Source organism: Ovis aries, chromosome 24 (genome assembly GCF_016772045.2).
Source record: "Ovis aries strain OAR_USU_Benz2616 breed Rambouillet chromosome 24, ARS-UI_Ramb_v3.0, whole genome shotgun sequence".
NCBI lineage: Eukaryota > Metazoa > Chordata > Mammalia > Artiodactyla > Bovidae > Ovis > Ovis aries.
The window spans coordinates 25,369,500-25,389,198 of NC_056077.1; the positions used below are offsets into that span (position 1 = coordinate 25,369,500).

At 44.7% G+C, this 19,699-nt stretch overlaps 1 protein-coding gene across 2 annotated transcripts in view; it reads left to right on the plus strand.

Annotated features, from left to right (window-relative positions):
- Positions 1-8,127: 8,127 nt before the first annotated feature.
- IL4R (interleukin 4 receptor) overlaps positions 8,128-19,699 on the plus strand; it is a 64,559-nt gene continuing 52,987 nt past the window's right edge. For both annotated transcript variants that reach the window (XM_060405826.1, XM_060405825.1), the window contains exon 1: positions 8,128-8,289. The gene's annotated coding sequence lies outside the window, so the exon portion shown is untranslated. The remainder of the gene's footprint in view (positions 8,290-19,699) is intronic.

Consider the following 19,699-nt stretch of genomic DNA (forward strand, 5'->3'; position numbering starts at 1 on the left):
GATTGGGAAGATCCCCTTGGAGGAGAGCACGGCAATCCCCTCCAGTATTCTCACCTGGAGAACCCCATGGACAGAGGAGCCTTGCAGACTACAGTCCATAGGGTTGCAAAGAGTTGGATACGACTGAAACAACTTAGCATGCACGCATTCAACGGAATACTTTCAGCTGCTAATACCAGAACCCTCAACTCAAAGTAACCCTCATAAAAGGGACATCTCAAATCTACCTTAACAGTGTTCTAAGACAGGGAGTTTCTAGATTGGGGCAGCTATTCAACAGTGTCATAAAGCTCCCTGACCCTTGCATCTTTCTGCTCTGACAATTTCAGCATGTTGACTTTTGATTTTATCTCTGCCCTCATTGTCACAGCATGGCTGCCACAGCTCCAAGCATCACCTCTCTCTCTTTAATAGTGTCCACGGTCTCTACCTTTCTGTCTTTTTATCAGAGAGGAAAATCTTTCCCAGAAGCCACTTGCATACTTTTATTCAAGTCCTGTTGTTCAAAATTGGGGTACATTTTCATATCCCGGCTGCAAGCAAGGCTGGGAAAGTGAGTACTTTGCATTTTCAGTTTCTAGAGCAGAAAAAAAAAAGGAGCTGAGAATGACTGTTGGGTAGGCAGCCAAACATCCACAACAAATAACAATAATGAGACAAACAAGTAATAGTAACGAATATTAATTAAGTTTCTGGTATGAGACAGGCACTCTTCTAAGGAATTAATATATTTTACCTTGGTTCATCCCAACCAAACTACTATGAGACCAGTCTCATTTTAGAGAGGCTAGGAGAGGTTTCAAAAATTTGCCTTGGCTTCACCATTAGAAAGCCCCTTCTCGGGGTTTTGGAGACCAAGGTCAGTGAAACGTTTCTTGATCTCAGAAGACACAATTCAGAGGACGATCCAAGCCAGAAAGTAAATCATTGCAATGTGGTGAGGTAGGTGCTGATAGATGCATAATAGGGTGTGAGTTAGTAAGAAACCGTCTCGCCTCAGCATCCCTTGCCCCCTCCCCTAGGCAAGCAAGACCACCCTGTGTTTCCAGTGAAAGCTCCCAGGGAGGAAAGGATGAGAAAGAAGAGCTTAGAGGAGATGAGCAGAAGCAGCCAGTTCTCCAACTGGAAAAAGGGAAATGAGGGCATTTGGGGATCATCTGACAATGCTGTGCAGACTCAAGGTACCCAGGGAGGTGACAGGATCCCAGATGGCATAACGATGTGATGCTATGAGGGGACGCTTCACTCAGCCACTGCCAGACACTCATGCCCCACTGCTGGGAGGGACCCGGAAGGATACCCACCTTCCAGGGTCTGGCAGGATTGGACAACAGCCTTTCGGTGGTACCCAGAGGGCTCTGCATAATTGTCTGCACTGCAAACATGCCTCCACCCTCTGTCTCAGCCTGGAGGTTGAAAGAGTCTACAGCAACTGCTTAGAGTGATTTACTATGCTCTGGGGAATGAGCTCTTAGCACCAGACTTAATTTTATTGTGGAACAACAAATTCCTGTGTTGTGTCGTACCTCCAAAGAGAGAGCCAGCCTGACTTTACAACTACATGCACAGATAGATGGAAATGTTAAAAAAGGAATCTCTGTCTCTGCCATGGGAGAAGGGATCCAGGAACATCTCCACAGATGAAGCACAGGTGAAGCAGGGTACTGAAGGACGAACATTAGGTGCGGACAGAGGGGCTTCCCTGGTGGCTCAGATGGTAAAGCATCTGCCTGCAATGCAGGAGACCCAGATTCGATCTCTGGGTGGGAAGATCCTCTGGAGAAGGAAATGGCAACCCACTCTAGTACTCTCGCCTGGAAAATTCCATGGACAGGGGAGCCTGGTAGGCTACAGTCCATGGGGTCACAAAGAGTCATACACGATTGAGCAAGGAACAAGAGAGGAAAAAGATCTAGGCAAAGTCAAAGAGGTATTAAAGACATTGCTCCTCCTCAGAACTGTCAACATTCTGCTGCTGCTGCTGCTGCTAAGTCGCTTCAGTCGTGTCCGACTCTGTGCGACCCCATAGATGGCAGCCCGCGAGGCTCCCCGGTCCCTGGGATTCTCCAGGCAAGAACACTGGAGTGGGTTGCCATTTCCTTCTCCAATGCATGAAAGTGAAAACTGAAAGTGACTGAGCATTGGGCAAATGGCATTGAAGTCAGGTGATGACTCTGGTGAAGAAGACATCGGGGTTTTACCTTTTTTAAAAAACTTTTTATTTTGTATTAGAGTATAGCCAATTAACAATGTTGTGGTAGTTTCTGATGGACAGCAAAGGAACTCAGCCATACATGTACATGTATCCATTCTCCACCAAACTCCCTTTCTATCCAGGCTGCCACATAACATTAAGCAAAGTTCCCTGTGCTATACAGTAGGTCCTTGTTGGTTATCCATTTTACTTATTTTATCTTTGATTGTCCTGGGTCTTCCTTGGTGCTCTTGGGCTTTCTATAGTTGCTGTGATTGGGGGCTACTCTCTCATTGCCGAGTGTGGATTTCTCATTGCGGTGGCTTCTGTTTTTGCAGAACATGGGCTCTCTAGGGACATGGGCTTCGACAGTTGCAGCGTGTGGGCTCAGTAGTTGTGGTGCACAGGTTTAATTGCTCCTTGGCATGTGGAATATTCCTGGACCAGGGATCAAACCCATGTCCCCTGCATTGGCAGGTAGATTCTTACCCACTGTACCACCAGGGAAGTCCCGATTATCCATTTTAAATATAGCAGTGTGTACATGTTGATCCACTGGAGTTTTATCTTAATCTCCAAGACCATGAGTAGCTAAGCTCACCTCTTAAAACTGCAGAAACGAGTTTGAATGATAATTTTCCAAACTTGCACCTTTACATAGAACGTTTTCTTATTCAGGAAACCCTCCATAAGCTGATATTAACTGTAACTCCAATATAAAAATCAGATGTAATAGGGACACATTTTTCCTTGACCACAACTATCTTGAACATGATTTCACTAAAAAAATTAAATTAAGCCCCACCCTGTACGTGCAGTGGCAAGGCTGCTGAGAAAGCGAAACTTCATCGGAATGGGAGAACTCTATTACATCCAGAGTCGAGTGAAAATCCAAAGTCAAATCCAGTCCATATGGGAGATGAGAGCCTTGTGGTTTTCATCCACACAGATGACTTCCAGAATGTTGGCTGCCTTCTGCTGTCACCCCCAAGCTGACTCCCTGATGGAGGAGATAGGATTCTTCATGTGGCCCAGATTCCCTGGGGACACCAGGCAGCTGTTTCCCACTGAGCTGGCCAGGACCTCCCACCAGCCCTGTTCCCAGAGTGGAGAACCAGCCCAGTTCAGCCCACTTCTGGAGACTCCGACCTCCCCAGGCAGGCTGTCTCCAGCTAAAACCTGAAGTACCTTGAGATTTCCCTAGTGGTCCCATGGTTGGGAGTCTGCCTTCCAATGCGGGTCACGTGGGTTTGATCCCCGGTTGGGGAAGGGAAACTAAGATCCCACATGCCTTGGAGCAACTGAGCCCAAGCGCTCCAGAGCCCATGTGTCACAACTAAGACCCAGCCAAATAAACAAATAAATACCAAAAAGAGAAAATTTAAGTGCCCTGTGTCTGTTAGTCACTCGGTCGTGTCTGACTCTTTGCGACCCCATGGACTGTAGCCCGGCAGGCTTCTCTGAACACGGAATTTTCCAGGCAGGAATACAGCAGCAGGTTGCCATTAAGTGCCTTAACTGGGTCTAAAGCAGTGTTTTTTCAAACTGAAGGTCATGACCCATCAGTAGCTTATAAAGTCAATTTTTTGAGTCATGACTTCTAATGCTTTCACCATTATATTTATTATTTATTATCATTTAAGATTTGAAGGGTGGAATGACTCATTTTTAAAAATTTTCTTGACCGATTTTGTGGCTGAACTGGGTCTTCATTGCCGCGAGGGCTTTCTCTAGTTGTGGAGAGCGGGGCCTATTCTTCCTTGCGGTGCTTGGGCTTCTCATTGCAGTGGCTTCTCTTGTTGTGGAGCACGGGCTCTGGGGCAGGCAGGCCTCAGTATTTGTGGCACAGGGGCTTAGGTGCCTCGAGGCATGTGGAATCCTCTCAGATCCACAATGGAACCCAGGTCCCCTGGCATGGCAGGTGGATTCTCAACTATTTTTTATTTATTAATTGTCTGTCTGTTTTGATCATGCACACATTTATTTTATCAGTCACTTCTATCTTTTTGATGACTTTTGCCAAACATCTGATTATGAACTTATTCAAACATACCAAACGGAGAAGGCAATGGCAACCCTCTCCAGTACTCTTGCCTGGAAACTCCCATGGACGGAGGAGCCTGGTAGGCTGTACTCCATAGGGTCGCTAAGAGTCAGACACGACTGAGCGACTTCACTTTCACTTTTCACTTTCATGCATTGGAGAAGGAAATGGCAACCCACTCCAGTGTTCTTGCCTGGAGAATCCCAGGGCCGGGGGAACCTGGTGGGCTGCCATCTATGGGGTCACACAGAGTGGGACGCGACTGAAGCGATTAGCAGCAGCAGCAAACATACCAAAAAGATGTAAAAAGACATATTTCCACCATCAGATTCCACTATCTAAATATATTTAAAATTTTTAGATGAAGATTATTTAAGTTTTAGATTCATCTTTAGACCATGTTTTTGGGCTTCCCTGGTGGGTCAGACAGTACAGCGTCTGTCTACAGTGCGGGAGACCTGGGTTCGATCCCTGGGTTGGGAAGATCCCCTGGAGAAGGAAATGGCAATCCACTCCAGTGCTATTGCCTGGAAAATCCCATGGACAGAGGAGCCTGGTAGGCTACAGTCCATGGGGTCGCAAAGAGTCAGACACGACTGAGTGACTTTACTTTCCTTTCTATTTTTAGATTAATTTTTTACATTATAGTTTGCCTACCATAGGATTCACCTCCTTCAGCGTACAGTTCAGTGAGTTTTGACAAATACAGTCAAGCAGCCACCACCACAATCACATCTCAGGGCGGTGCCTTCACCACAAGAAAACTCCCCCTCCCCTTTTGCAGTGATCCTGCTTCCCAGCTGGTCCCTGGCAACCACTGATCTGGTCCCTGGCAACCACTGATCTAGCATCTCTCCCTAGAGTCTGTCATATGAACAGAATTATACAGTCAGTGGCATTTTTCAGTCTGGCTTCTTTCATAATACATCGTGTTTTGGAGATTTTTCCATAGTGTTGCGTGTATCTGAAGATTCCCTTTTGATTGTTGAATAGCGTTCCATCGTGTGGCTTAACTGAGGTTCATGTACTTATTCACCAGCTGGGGAACATCTGGTTTTTGGCAGTTATAAATAAAGTCACTGTAAACATTTCCAGACAGATTGCTGTGTGAGGCTGAGTTTTCATCTCTAGGATAAATATCTCGGAGTGGAAAAGTAGGTCATAAAGTGTGCTTTATTTTATGAGAAACTGCCCAATTGTTTTCCAAATGACTGTAACATTTTGCATTTCCACCAGAGGTTGTAAGAATTCCAGTTGATTTACTGGCACATGGAACTGTGATATATTTTTTTTTTAATTTAATGTGAAAACACGAGCCATTCTAATGTGTGTTGAGGTATCTCATTGTGATTTTAATTTGTAGTTCCCCAAAAAGTTGGCTTAAAGCTCAACATTCAGAAAACGAAGATCATGGCATCCGGTCCCATCACTTCATGGGAAATAGATGGGAAACAGTGGAAACAGTGTCAGACTTCATTTTTGGCGACTCCAAAATCACTGCAGATGGTGATTGCAGCCATGAAATTAAAAGACATTTACTCCTTGGGAGAAAAGTTATGACCAACCTAGATAGCATATTCAAACGCAGAGACATTACTTTGCCAACAAAGGTCTGTCTAGTCAAGGCTATGGTTTTTCCTGTGGTCATGTATGGATGTGAGAGTTGGACTGTGAAGAAAGCTGAGCACTGAAGAATTGATGCTTTTGAACTGTGGTGTTGGAGAAGACTCTTGAGAGTCCCTTGGACTGCAAGGAGATCCAACCAGTCCATTCTGAAGGAGATCAGTCCTGGGATTTCTTTGGAGGGAATGATGCTAAAGCTGAAATTCCAGTACTTTGGCCACCTCATGTGAAGAGTTGACTAACTGGAAAAGACTCTGATGCTGGGAGGGATTGGAGGCAGGAGGAGAAGGGGACGACAGAGGATGAGATGGCTGGATGGCATCACTGACTCGATGGACTCGAGTCTGAGTGAACTCCGGGAGTTGGTGATGGATGGGGAGACCTGGCGTGCCGTGATTCATGGGGTCGCAAAGAGTCGGACACGACTGAGCGACTGAACTGAGCTGAACGACATGATGCTGAGCATCTTTTCATATGTTTATTTGCTGTATGTCTACATGTGTTGGTCTGTTCAAGTCTTTTGCCCATTTAGAAACCTGAGTTGTTTTTCTACTGAGTTTTAGAGCTCTTTAGATTATAGACACAGTCTTTTACTAGATATACAGTTTGCAGATATTTTCTCACTGTGTGTGGCTTGCCTCTTTATTTCCTTAGTAGTATCTTTTCAAGAAGAGAAATGTCTCATTTTGGTGAAGTGCAATTTGTCAGTTTATCAGTTGCTTCACTCATATCTACATTCACATGTTCAAACAGCTTTATTGTGGTAAAAACCATACAATTCAGCCATTGAAAGTATATAATTTAATCACCTTAGCGTATTCACAGATTTGTGCAGCCTTCAGCACAATCAAGTTCATTACCTTTTCATTAGCCCAAGAAGAGACCCTGTATTCTTTACCGTTGGGATCCTGCCCTCTCATCCCCACGCCAATCTCTGGGCAACAGGATCTACATCCTGGCTCTTTAGAGTTGCCTGTTGTGGGCATTCTGTATATACAGAATCCACAACATATGGTCCTTCACAGGTGGCTTCTTTCACTTGGCACGTGTTCAAGGTTGATCCGTGTTGAAGCATGTATCGGTACTTCATTTCTTTCTATTCCCAAATAATGTTCTCCTGCATGAATCTGCTCCTTTGCGTGTATCCACTGTCAGTCAGTGAACATCTGCATTGTTTCTGCCTTTGGGCAATTATGAATAAACTTCCTGTTGTACGTGTGCAAGTTGTTTACGTATTCTAGGTACAAGTCTCTTATCGGATCTATGATTTGCAAAAATTTTCTTTGATTCTGGGGAATTGTCTTTTCAGTTTCTTAAAAGCCCCAAAGCTTTTAAATTTGATGATGTCAGATTTACTTTTTTTTCCCTCTTGTTGATTATGCTTTTTTGTGTCATAACTTAGAAACCATTGCCCAACTTAAGGTCAGGAAGATTTACATCTATGTATTCTGGTGGCTCGTGGTAAAGAATCTACCAGCCAATGCAGGAGACGCAGGTTAGATCCTGGGTCAGGAACCCACTCTGATATTTTTGCCTGGAGAATCCCATGGACAGAGGAGCCTGGTGGGCTACAGTCCCTGGGGTTACAAAGAGTTGGACATAACTTAGCAACTCAACAACAATAACAATTCTTCTAAGAGTCTTATAATTGAACTCTCACATTAAGGTCCTAAATCTGTTTTAAGATAATTTTTGTATCTGATGTGAAGTAAGGATCCAACTTCATTCTTTTGTATGTGAATACCCAGTTCTTCCAGCACCATTTATGAAAAGGTGGCTCTTTCCTCATTGAATTGTCCTGTTGTGTGTTGACAGTTTATATTTACTTCGTCACTTACCCGTAAACATTTCCATTCCTCTCTCCACCTACCAATCTATTTTATTTTCTGATGCATTTCAGAAAGTGCGTTGCGCTTTCTCCTAACATTTCAGCATGCGTTTCATCAACTATAGTTCACTATTTGTCCATGATTTTTTCTTTTTTTGTAAAATTTACATACAGTGAAATACACAAAGCTTAAGTGTACCACTTGATGAGTTTTGACAGATGCACTCGGCTGTGCATGCAAATTCCTTATCAAGATATAGAACATCAACACCAACCCAAGAAAGTTCCCTCCCATGCATTTATTTTTATGTATTTATTTTTGACAAATGCATGTGCCCATGTAACCACCACCTTAATCAAGATACAGAACATTTCCATCTCCTAAGGAAGCTCTTTCAGTTCTTTGCTTTTAATCTTGCCCCACCCCATCCGCAGCCCAGACAGCCACTGATTTCATCTGTACCACTGTAGATTAGTTTTGTCTGTTACATAATTGCATATAAATGAAATCATATCATGTGTACTATTTTGTGATAAGCTTACTCCATCCCTGACCAACATTGGAAAAACAAAACAGAACAAAACACAGCAGAACGACTGGTAAGTTCCTTTGTGAAATATTGCTTTGTGGATCTTTGTTTCACACATACACATATGCACATGTGTGCGTGCGTGTGTGTGTGTGTGTGTGCGTGCATGATTGTACTGAGCCAAAATAGAAAATGCATTTCTTACTGTGGGTTGCAGTCAAAATGATTTAAAAGCGACTGTACTCCTGAACTAAAACTCCCATGTTTCTTTTCTACCTGTCTTGTCACTCTGCTTGCCCCGTCACCTTCCTTGATCTCCTATCAATTACCCCAGTAACTGGCCTCCTCTTAATACCTCTGCAAAATCTGTTTCTTCCCTCAGGCTACTGTTCCCACCTCATTCTACTCACGCTCAAACTGGAGAATTCCTGCTCACCTGTAGGTTGCTCCAGGGTTGGCCCTTCTTCGTGAAAACTTCAGTTTTCAAGCTTCCCTCTCAGAACTGGTATAACATTGTGCCCTAATTACTTGGCCACGCTTTTCTCCAGCAGACAACAAGCTCCCTGGGGACGGGAACCATGTCTTTTTAACCTTCACAGTCTCTAGCTCCTAGGATGTGAAGATGTACAATAGGCATCAATAAATGTTCACTGAATGAATGAATAAACCCCAGGGTTCTGGGTGACAGGGTTTGTTTTTTCATAATTGGAGTATAATTGCTCTACAATTGTGTTGTGTTTCTGTTGTTCAATGACATGAATCAGCTATGTGTGTATATATATCCTCTCCCTCTTGAGCGTCCCTCCAACCCGCCTCCCCACCCCACTCCTTTGGTCATCACTGGGTTTGATTTTTTTTTCCCAAGGGCCCACTCTTGCATATTTTATTGTCCTGTATGTCTCTGATTTCTTAACCATCATTTTTTATGAATTCCTTCAATCAACCTGAGACCTTAGTCTTTCAACTCTCTTCTCTCCATGCCCCATGCTAGCCCTTGCATCCTTGTAATTTCTCTCCAGACATCCTGAGGCAAACAACTCATTATGAGGATGACATTGTATCCTTATCTTTGGGGCCTTTGCCCCAGCATGGCCCCATCTTCCAAGGAGATGTTAATGCTGTGACTGTGGATATGGGCACAGGTATGTAGGATGTAAAAGCACCTGTGCATGGAGAGATGGTCATAGCCAGGAGACTCACTGGCTCATTTTGGTCTGGGTCCTGCTCTCAAGGAAAAGGAGCCCATAGCTATAGCTCCCAGATAGAATTCCAGAGGGGAAGTATAGCAGATTGGCCAAGGGTACAGGCTGTGGAGGAGAGATACAGGGTATGGTCCGTTTTTACCATGTGCTAGCTGTGAGATCCTGAGCAAGTTACATAACCTCTCTGAGCCTCAGTGTCTTCATCTATAAAATGGGAATATGCAGTGTTGTTTGAAGATTTAGTGGGATAATTGATTATATAACACTGGGCACATGGCGAGTTTCCAAGAAATGGAAGTGAATCCGGTCTGGGGAAATAACATTCCCAACAGGTATGTCTGAGTATCCAAATAACAAGAGAGAAGACCCAGCTAGAGGTAAGCTGAGTTAAAGACCAAAGACACAGAGAACTTCCCTGGTAGCTCAGTGGTTAAGAATCCACCTTCCAATGCAGGGGACATGGGTTCGATCCCTGGTCCGGGAATATCCCACATGCCATGGGGCAAGTAAGCTCGTGCATCACAACTGCTAAAGCCTGCATGCAGCAAAATGAAGACCCAGCGCAGCCAAAAATAAAGAAGTCTAAAGACACAGACAGCACTAAAGGACGTCACCAAGGCCAAACAGCATTGATTGTGCAGAGGCTGAACATCCAGGAATAAAGTCTGGAGCCAGGAGGCCACTCCATTTAGGAAATGGACTCTAGGAAGGCAGGGCACATGCTGGCTTCTCCTGTGTTGGAAGAGTCTGGTGCTCTAGTGCCTCCTTCTTGCAAAACAGCTGGAGGGCAGGCGTGGGTGCCATCCTGTCGACAGCTTTGCAGTGGCACATTCTTCCTTCCTTCCACCAGAGACTAACCACTACAAATATTTCCTTGCACGGGCTGAGCATCCAGTTTAGGACTGCAAATGTTAAGACTGGAAAGATAACAGGGAAAAACAGGGCTTGTCACCTGGCAACAAGGGGACAAGTATGTGCGGTGATAAACCACTGATATCCACAACAAATAAAGCCGCAGTTCCTGCAGCTTCAGCCGACTAGGTGAAGAGGACAGAGCCACGCCAGCTGACAGGTGGTAGTCCTGCTGCCGGGGGGGGCCATCCTGGGAACGCAGAAACATCCCAGGACAGCATGAGATATGGAGGCCCCGTGTGTCGAGAGCTGGTTTGCTTGTTCTTTAACTGTCCAGGCTTCAGCTCCTCCTTGGTCACCCACCCCCGGACAGTTGAGGGTGACTCACTGAAGCTTTCTAGGTCTCAGCCGCCTCAACCATCCCATTGGCTGCACCTTTGTTCATTCATTCATTCACTCTCCAGGCCATCCACGGGTGCTGGGAACACAAGACCATTGTTTGCAGCTGTATGCCTATACCTAGCACAGTGCCTGGCACATAGTAGGTACTCAATAAATATTGTTTCAAGGAGGAAATGAACAAGACGGAGTCAAAGTCTGCAAAGAGCTCACTGTCTAATAGAGGAAGCAAAACACAAAATCACAAGGTGCCCCAAACGCCTATACAAGGTCACTGGGTAAGTGTCCATAAGCATACAGAAGAGGAACCCCATCTGGGAAGCTCAGGACTTCTCCTCTGAGGAGGTGTCAGGCTTTCAAAAGTGAGGGCGGTTTCTGAAGAATGAGGAGTGGAGGAAAAGCACAGCCAGGAGCAGTGATGGAGAAGGGAAAGCTCATATTATTAACCACTTACTAGGGGCTGGAAATTTTATACTTGCTGAAGAATTGATGCTTTTGAACTGTGGTGTTGGAGAAGATTCTTGAGAGTCCCTTGGACTGCAAGGAGATCAAACAAGCCAATCCTAAAGGAAATCAGTCCTGAATATTCACTGGAAGGACTGACGTTGAAACTGAAACTCCAATACTTTGGCCACCTGATGTGAAGAGCTGACTCATTGGAAAAGACCCTGATGCTGGGAAAGATTGAAGGCGGGAGGAAAGGGGACAACAGAGGATGAAATGGTTGGATGGCATCACTGACTCAATGGACATGAGTTTGGGTAGGCTCCGGGAGCTGGTGATGGACAGGGAGGCCTGGCGTGCTGCAGTCCATGGGATCGCAAAGAGTCGGACATGACTGAGCAACTGACCTGAACTGAACTTACCGTCTTAGAAAGGATTAGCATCTATCCATGGTGACATGGGAGGGTGCGGCCTCTTGTCACTCCTAGAGTCCTTCTGCCTCTTGCTCTCCTGTCAACTGGGTCTCAGCTCGCACTGGATGATTGCAGCACCTCAGCTGCTAACCAGCTGTGTCTCCTTCGGGCTCACCATCCGTGCAACTGCCAGAGGGATTGTTCTAAAACCCACAGTTGAAACTCTCTTGCCTTGGTTTGAAAACCTTCTTTTAAATACCTATTTTATTTTTTGGCTGTGTTTCTATAGTTGCAGTGCACAGGTTTAATTGTCCTGTATATTGAACCCATGTCCCCTGCATTGGAAGATGGATTCTTAATTATTGGACCACCAGGGAAGTCCCAATGTGGAATCTTTTTTTTAACTGAGGATAATTGCTTTACAGAATTTTGTTGCTTTCTGCCAAATATCCAATTTGGAATCTTTTGATGCTGCACATCTCACGAGGCTGGTGATCAAGACCTTTTGTAATATGGCCCTAAGCTGGACTGCTTGCCCCAACCAGGCACTCCCTGAGATATACATGTACATCGCCACCCCCTGCTAGTGCTGCTTTGTCAGCCCAGATGCCCATCTTCTTTCTAGCCTCCTTTAGAATGCTTCCACAGAAGCTCTCTCCTTTTCAGAGATGCCTTCAGGACCCATTTCAGAGGCCTCCTTTCTTGGAAGTCCCCGCGCTTTCTGTTTGCATAGTTTTATCCCTGATCGCAATCTGGTTGTGTTCAATCTGACTACTATCTCTTGAGTCCTCATTGCTATGAACTACAGGTCAACATCAGGGGAAGAGAAAGAAGACAAGTAAGGCTGGCTCTTTGCCCTTGGGAAGCCCACTGTAAGATGGGAGGGTCTCCTGAGAGCCCTGTGGTCAAATTACCTTTTAAAATTGGGAACCTGTTTCCTTTGGCCCAGTGGTTCTAAACCAGGGGCCACCCCCAACTCCCACTCCAGGGGGCATTTGGCAAAGTCTGGAGACATTTTGGTTGCTACAATGGGCAGATGCATCTGGAATCTAGTGGGCAGAGGTCAAGGATGCAGCTAAACATCTCACAATGCACGGGACACACTCTCATGACAAAGAATCACCCAGATCAAAATGTCAGTAGTACCAAAACCGAGAAACTCTGGTTTAACCTTTAAGCAATGGAGAGCCACAAGGAGAAGTTCACCCAAAAGAGAGAGATTTAACTCTGTGAACTCTGACAGCTGAGTCCATGGCGACTTAGAGGAAGGCAACGCTTGGAGATAGTATAATTCAGGACGTTTTTCCCTTTCTCCCAGAAAATCAGTGAAGTAAGCAGGCCTTCAGCCAAAAACACTAAGCTCTGTGGGCATTGCTCTCAGATGGCAAAATCGTACACATTGCAACAAGCACGGTGTTGCTGTGTCAGTTAGGTTCCTGAGAAGAGTTTCTTTCTCCTGAGGAAGCGTGCTCACTCAGCACTCATCAGCTATGCTATCTTAAGCAAATTTCATACCCTCCCTGTGCCTTTTGCTCCTCTGTAAATGGACCCAACAATAGTACCTAGTTCCTAGAGTTTTCGTGAGGACTAATTAGTATACGACAAGAGCCTGCAACAGAGTCTGGTACACAGTGCCACACTGCTACATAAAATGTGACAGCGTCACATTTATGATGATGATTTTATCTCTTAACATCATCCTCTCATCACCACCTCCATCCTTATCACCATCGTCATCCTCAGCTTCATCATCCTCACCATTAAAATCACCGCCATCATCACAAACGGCACCATCCCAGCCACCACCACCACGATCGCCCCCATCAGCACCATCATTGTCGTCACCACCATCATTATCACCACCATCATCATCATTGCTCTCTTTTGGAAGAAACCTTGTTTCTTGGCCCCACCTTATTTGTGGTTTGATTGGATGTCAGCCACCCTCAGCCCCACTGACTCCTCAGACCCATAGTCTCTCTTGCAGAGCTTGGTTCAAGGTTGTTATCAATTCCTCATGTCCTCAGTCCCCCAAAACCAGGTGAGCCAGGCCAGCTTGGAGACCCCAGTCAGCTCCAGTTCTCACAATAAACTCCCTGGATCTGTTCTGTTAAACTTCAGAATGACAAAAAGCCAAGTCACAGAAGCATAAACAGTCAAAATTTCTCCTGTGGAGAAATGGTGCCTGGAAGTTGACCGCAGCTGGTATGATTCAGCTGTTCAAAGATGTCAGGGCCCCCATGCTGGGAAAGTTCTTCTCTCCTTACCAGAATTTCAGATATCAGTGGTTGCTGGAGTTTATTCTGTACTTTGCAGGCCCCAGAACATCCACACTGTGGTTGTCTTAGCCTTCTCTCATGGCAGCAAGATGGGCTGTGTTCACAACAGTGAGACCCCCTTCTGTCACGTGATGCTAACGGTTGCCCCGGAAGCACTTCCCCCATAATACACGGATGTCCTCGTACATTTTGTTGGCAGAGCTGGATCATCCAGCAACCCCTCGGACAAGGGAGGCTGGGAAAGTTGGAATGGGATTGTCGTGATCAGCTGAAACAAATCATGCTCCATTACCTCAGGGAGGGCACATGGCTGCCCTGATGAAGTCTGGGTTCTGTTGGCAAGAGAAAAAAAAGGAAGGTGGGTATCGTGGGTCGGCAGCAGGTCAGTACAATGGCTGCAAAACAAACTATCCCCAAACTTAGTGCATTGCTTTTGCTCCTGAATCTGCAACCCGGTCGGGCTCAGTGGAGATAGTTTGTCTCTGTGCTATTTGGTGTCAGGCTGAAACTGTCACAGCATTCACTTGGCTTGTGGCTTTGCAATCTGGTGAGGGCTCAGTGGGCTCCACTCGGCTCTGTTTCCCTTGGTGTCAGGAGTGGGAGCTGAACACATTGGATGTCTCCCTCGCTTGCACATGGGCCTGGGCTGACAAGTTCCCAACAGCTGGGGATCCTCAGGCCTTCTATCTCTTTCCATGTGCTCTCTCTAGGACGATTGGTGGCTTCAGCATAGCTGGACTTCTCACACATGTCAGCTCAAGGATCCCAAGGTATGGGCTGAGAGAGAGAGACAGAAAGGAAGGGAGAGAAGGAGAGAAGGAGGGAGGGATGGAGGGAGGGAGAGAAAGAAACAAAGAAAAATCAAGTAAGGAAGAAAGAAAGAGAAAGGAAGAAAGAAAAAGATTCTATACAGAGTCCTTCTATCCATCACAAAAAGTAACCCAAATGGGTCATAAACCTAAATGTATAATATAAAACTATAAAACTTCTAGATGACATAGGAGAAAATCTAGGATCTAGATTTGGCAATGATTTTTTAGATACAACACCAATAGCATGATGCCCCAAAGAGAAAACTCAATAACTTGGATCTCATTAAGAGGCAAAACTTCCACTTTACAAAAAAAAAAAAAAATTGTTAACAGAATAAGAAGCCACAGGCTTGTAAAAACAATCTTTGCAAAGCACATGTCCAATTAAGGACTTGTATCCAAACTATACAAAGAATTCTTTTAAACTCAACTCTAAGAAAAGAAACAACCCAATTTAAAAAATGGGCAAAAGTTCTTAACAGATGAGAAGGAAGATACACAGATGGCAAATAAGCATATGAAAATATGTTCTACATAATGTATCTTGATGGAACTTGCAAATTAAAATGAGATAGCATTACACGTCTACTAGACTGGCTAAGATCCAAAAAACCGACAGCACAAAATGCTGGTGGGAACGCAGAGCAACGGGAACTCCCGTGTATTACTGATGGAAATGCAAAATGGCTGAGTCGCTTTGGAAGAGAGTTTGGCAGTTTCTTGCAAAACTAAATATTCTTACCAAATGATCTTAACAATCACACTCCATAGTTACCCAAAGGAGCTGAAAACATGTCCACACAAAAACCTGCACACAAGCGTTTGTAGCAGCTTTATTCCTACTTGTCAAAAACTGAAAGCAATCAAGGAGTCTTTCCGTAGGTGAATAGCTAAATAAACAGTGTACATCCAGACAATGGAATATTATTATTCAGTGCTAAAAAGGAATGAGGTATCAAGCCATGAAAAGACCTGAGGGAGCCTTAAATGCATATTACTAAAGGAAAGAAGAAGAAGGCAATGGCAACCCACTCCAGTATTCTTGCCTAGAGAATCCCTTGGACAGAGGAGCCTGGTGGGCTACTGTCCACGGGGTTGCACAGAGTCAGACACGACTGAAGCGACTCAGCATGCCTGCATGCATTGGAGAAGGCAATAGCAACCCACTCCAGTAATCTTGCCTAGAGAATCCCAGGGACAGAGAAGTCTGATGGGCTGCCATCTATGGGGTCACACAGCGTCAGACATGACCGAAGCAACTTAGCAGCAGCACCAAAGGAAAGAAGCCAGTCTTAAAGAGGCTATCTACTGTCAGATTCCAACTATATGACATTCTGAAAAAAGCAAAACTATAGGGACAGTAAAATCAATGGTTTCCAAGGTTCAGGAGGAAGAAGAGGACGAGGAGAAGCCTAAGAGATTCTCAGGGAAGTGAAACTCTTCTCTATGTTGCTATATGACTGGATGGGCTTCCCTACTGGCTCAGAGGGTAAAGAATCTGCCTTCAATGCAGGAGACCCAGGTGCAATCCCTGGGTTGGGAAGATCCCCTGGAGAAGGGAATGGCTACCCACTCCAGTATTCTTGCCTGGAGAATTCCATGGACAGAGGAGCCGGGCGGGCTACAGTCTATGGGGTCGCAAAGAGTTGGACATGATTGAGCAACTAACACTTTCCCTTTCACATGAGTGGATAGAGGGTTTCCCAGGTGGTGCTAGTGGTAAAGAATCCTGCTAAAGCAGGAGATGTAAGAGACGTGGGTTCGATTCCTGGGTAGCGAAAATCCCCTGGCTAAGTCCAAGGGGTCACAAAGAGTCGGGCATGACTGAAATGACTTCACACATGCACACACACACACGCATGAGTGGATAGAAGTCATCATGCATTTGTCAAAGCCCACAGAACTGCTCAACAACAACCCTACTACTGGGCATATACCCTGACAAAACCAGAATTAGAGAAGATACATGTGCACCAATGTTCACTGCAGCACTATTTACAATATTTACAAACATTGTAAATATTTACAGTTTACAGCAACCAACCCCGATGTCCATCGACAGAAAACTTGTATATGTTGTACATATACACAGTGGTATATTACTCAGCCTTTAAAAAAGAACGAATTTGAGTCAGTTGAACTGAAATGGATGAACCTAAGTACTCTTGCCTTGAAAATCCCTTGGACAGAGGAGCTTGGGGCAGGCTACTATCCATGGGGTCGCAAAGAGTCGGGCATGACTGAGCGACTTCACTTCACTTCAGAGCCTGTTACACAGGGTGAAGTAAGTCGGAAAGGGAAAAACTAGTATCATATATTAATGCATATATATGAAATCAAGAAAAATGGTACTGTTGAACCCATTTGCCGGGCAGGAATAGAGATGCAAACGTGGGTAATAGACTTGTGGACACAGTGAGGGGAGGAGAAGGTGGGACAAATTGAGAGAGTAGCCTTGAGATATATACACCGCCATGTGCAAAATAAAAAACCAGTGGGAAGTTGCTGCGTAACACAGGGAGCTCAGCCTGGGGCTCTGTGATGACCTAGAGGGGTGGGATTGGGGTGGAGGGAGGGAGGCTCAAGAAGGAGAGGATATATATATATACTTATGGCTGATTCCAAATTTGCTGGCATATTGAGTGCAGCACTTTCACAGCATCATCTTTCAGGATTTGAAACAGCTCTACTGGAATTCCATCACCTCCACTAGCTTTGTCAATAGTGATGCTTTCTAAGGCCCACTTGACTTCACTTTCCAAGATGTCTGGCTCTAGATTAGTGATCACATCATCATCATTATCTGGGTCGTGAAGATCTTTTTTGTACAGTTCTTCCGTGTATTCTTGCCACCTTTTCTTAATATCTTCTGCTTCTGTTAGGTCCATACCATTTCTGTCCTTTATCAAGCCCATCCTTGCATGAAATGTTCCCTTGGTATCTCTAATTTTCTTGAAGAGATCTCTAATCTTTCCCATTCTGTTGTTTTCCTCTATTTCTTTGCATTGATCGCTGACGGAGGCTTTCTTATCTCTTCTTGCTATTCTTTGGAACTCTGCATTCAGATGCTTATATCTTTCCTTTTCTCCTTTGCTTTTCGCCTCTCTTCTTTTCACAGCTATTTGTAAGGCCTCCCAGACAGCCATTTTGCTTGCTTGCATTTTTTTTTTCCATGGGGATGGTCTTGATCCCTGTCTCCTGTACAATGTCACGAACCTCATTCCATAGTTCATCAGGCACTCTATCTATCAGATCTAGGCCCTTAAATCTATTTCTCACTTCCACTGTATAATCATAAGGGATTTGATTTAGGTCATACCTAAATGGTCTAGCGGTTTTCCCTACTTTCTTCAATTTAAGTCGAATTTGGTAATAAGGAGTTTATGATCTGAGCCACAGTCAGCTCCTGGTCTTATTTTTGTTGACTGTATAGAGCTTCTCCATCTTTGGCTGCATAGAATATACTCAGTCTGATTTCGGTGTTGACCATCTGGTGATGTCCATGTGTAGAGTCTTCTCTTGTGTTGTTGGAAGAGGGTGTTTGCTATGACCAGTGCATTTTCTTGGCAAAACTCTATTAGTCTTTGCCCTGCTTCATTCTGTATTCCAAGGCCAAATTTGCCTGTTACTCCAGGTATCTCTTGACTTCCTACTTTTGCATTCCAGTCCCCTATAATGAAAAGGATATCTTTTTTGGGTGTTAGTTCTAAAAGGTCTTGTAGGTCTTGATAAAACCGTTCAACTTCAGCTTCTTCAGCATTACTGGTTGGGGCATAGACTTGGATAACTGTGATATTGAATGTGATGGAATTCCAGTTGAGCTGTTTCAAATCCTGAAAGATGATGCTGTGAAAGTGCTGCACTCAATATGCCAGCAAATTTGGAAAACTCAGCAGTGGCCACAGGACTGGAAAAGGTCAGTTTTCATTCCAATCCCAAAGAAAGGCAATGCCAAAGAATGCTCAAACTCCGCACAATTGCACTCATCTCACATGCTAGTAAAGTAATGCTCAAAATTCTCCAAGCCAGGCTTCAACAGTATCTGAACCAAGAACTTCGAGATGTACAAACTGGTTTTAGAAAAGGCAGAGGAAACAGAAATCAAATTGCCGACATCTGTTGGATTATCATAAAGCAAGAGAGTTCCAGAAAAACATCTATTTCTGCTTTACTGACTATGCCAAAGCCTTTGACTGTGTGGATCACAATAAACTGTGGAAAATTCTTCAAGAGATGGGAATACCAGACCACCTAACCTGCCTCTTGAGAAATCTGTATGCAGGTCAGGAAGCAACAGTTAGAACTGGACATGGAACAACAGACTGGTTCCAAATAGGAAAAGGAGTACCTCAAGGCTGTATATTGTCACCCTGCTTATTTAACTTCTATGCAGAGTACATCATGAGAAACGCTGAACTGGAAGAAACACAAGCTGGAATCAAGATTGCTGGGAGAAATATCAATAACCTCAGATATGCAGATGACACCACCCTTATGGCAGAAAGTGAAGAGGAACTAAAAAGCCTCTTGATGAAAGTAAAAGAGGAGAGCGAAAAAGTTGGCTTAAAGCTCAACATTCAGAAAACGAAGATCATGGCATCTGGTCCCATCACTTCATGGGAAATAGATGGGGAAACAGTGGAAACAGTGTCAGACTTTATTTTGGGGGGCTCCAAAATCACTGCAGATGGTGATTGCAGCCATGAAATTAAAAGACGCTTCCTCCTTGGAAGAAAAGTTATGACCAACCTAGATAGCATATTCAAAAGCAGAGACATTACTTTGCCGACTAAGGTCTGTCTAGTCAAGGCTATGGTTTTTCCTGTGCTTATGTATGGATGCGAGAGTTGGACTGCGAAGAAAGCTGAGCACTGAAGAATTGATGCTTTTGAACTGTGGTGTTGGAGAAGACTCTTGAGAGTCCCTTGGACTGCAAGGAGATCCAACCAGTCCATTCTGAAGGAGATCAACCCTGGGATTACTGTGGAAGGAATGATGCTAAAGCTGAAACTCCAGTACTTTGGCCACCTCATGCGAAGAGTTGACTCATTGGAAAAGACTCTGATGCTGGGAGGGATT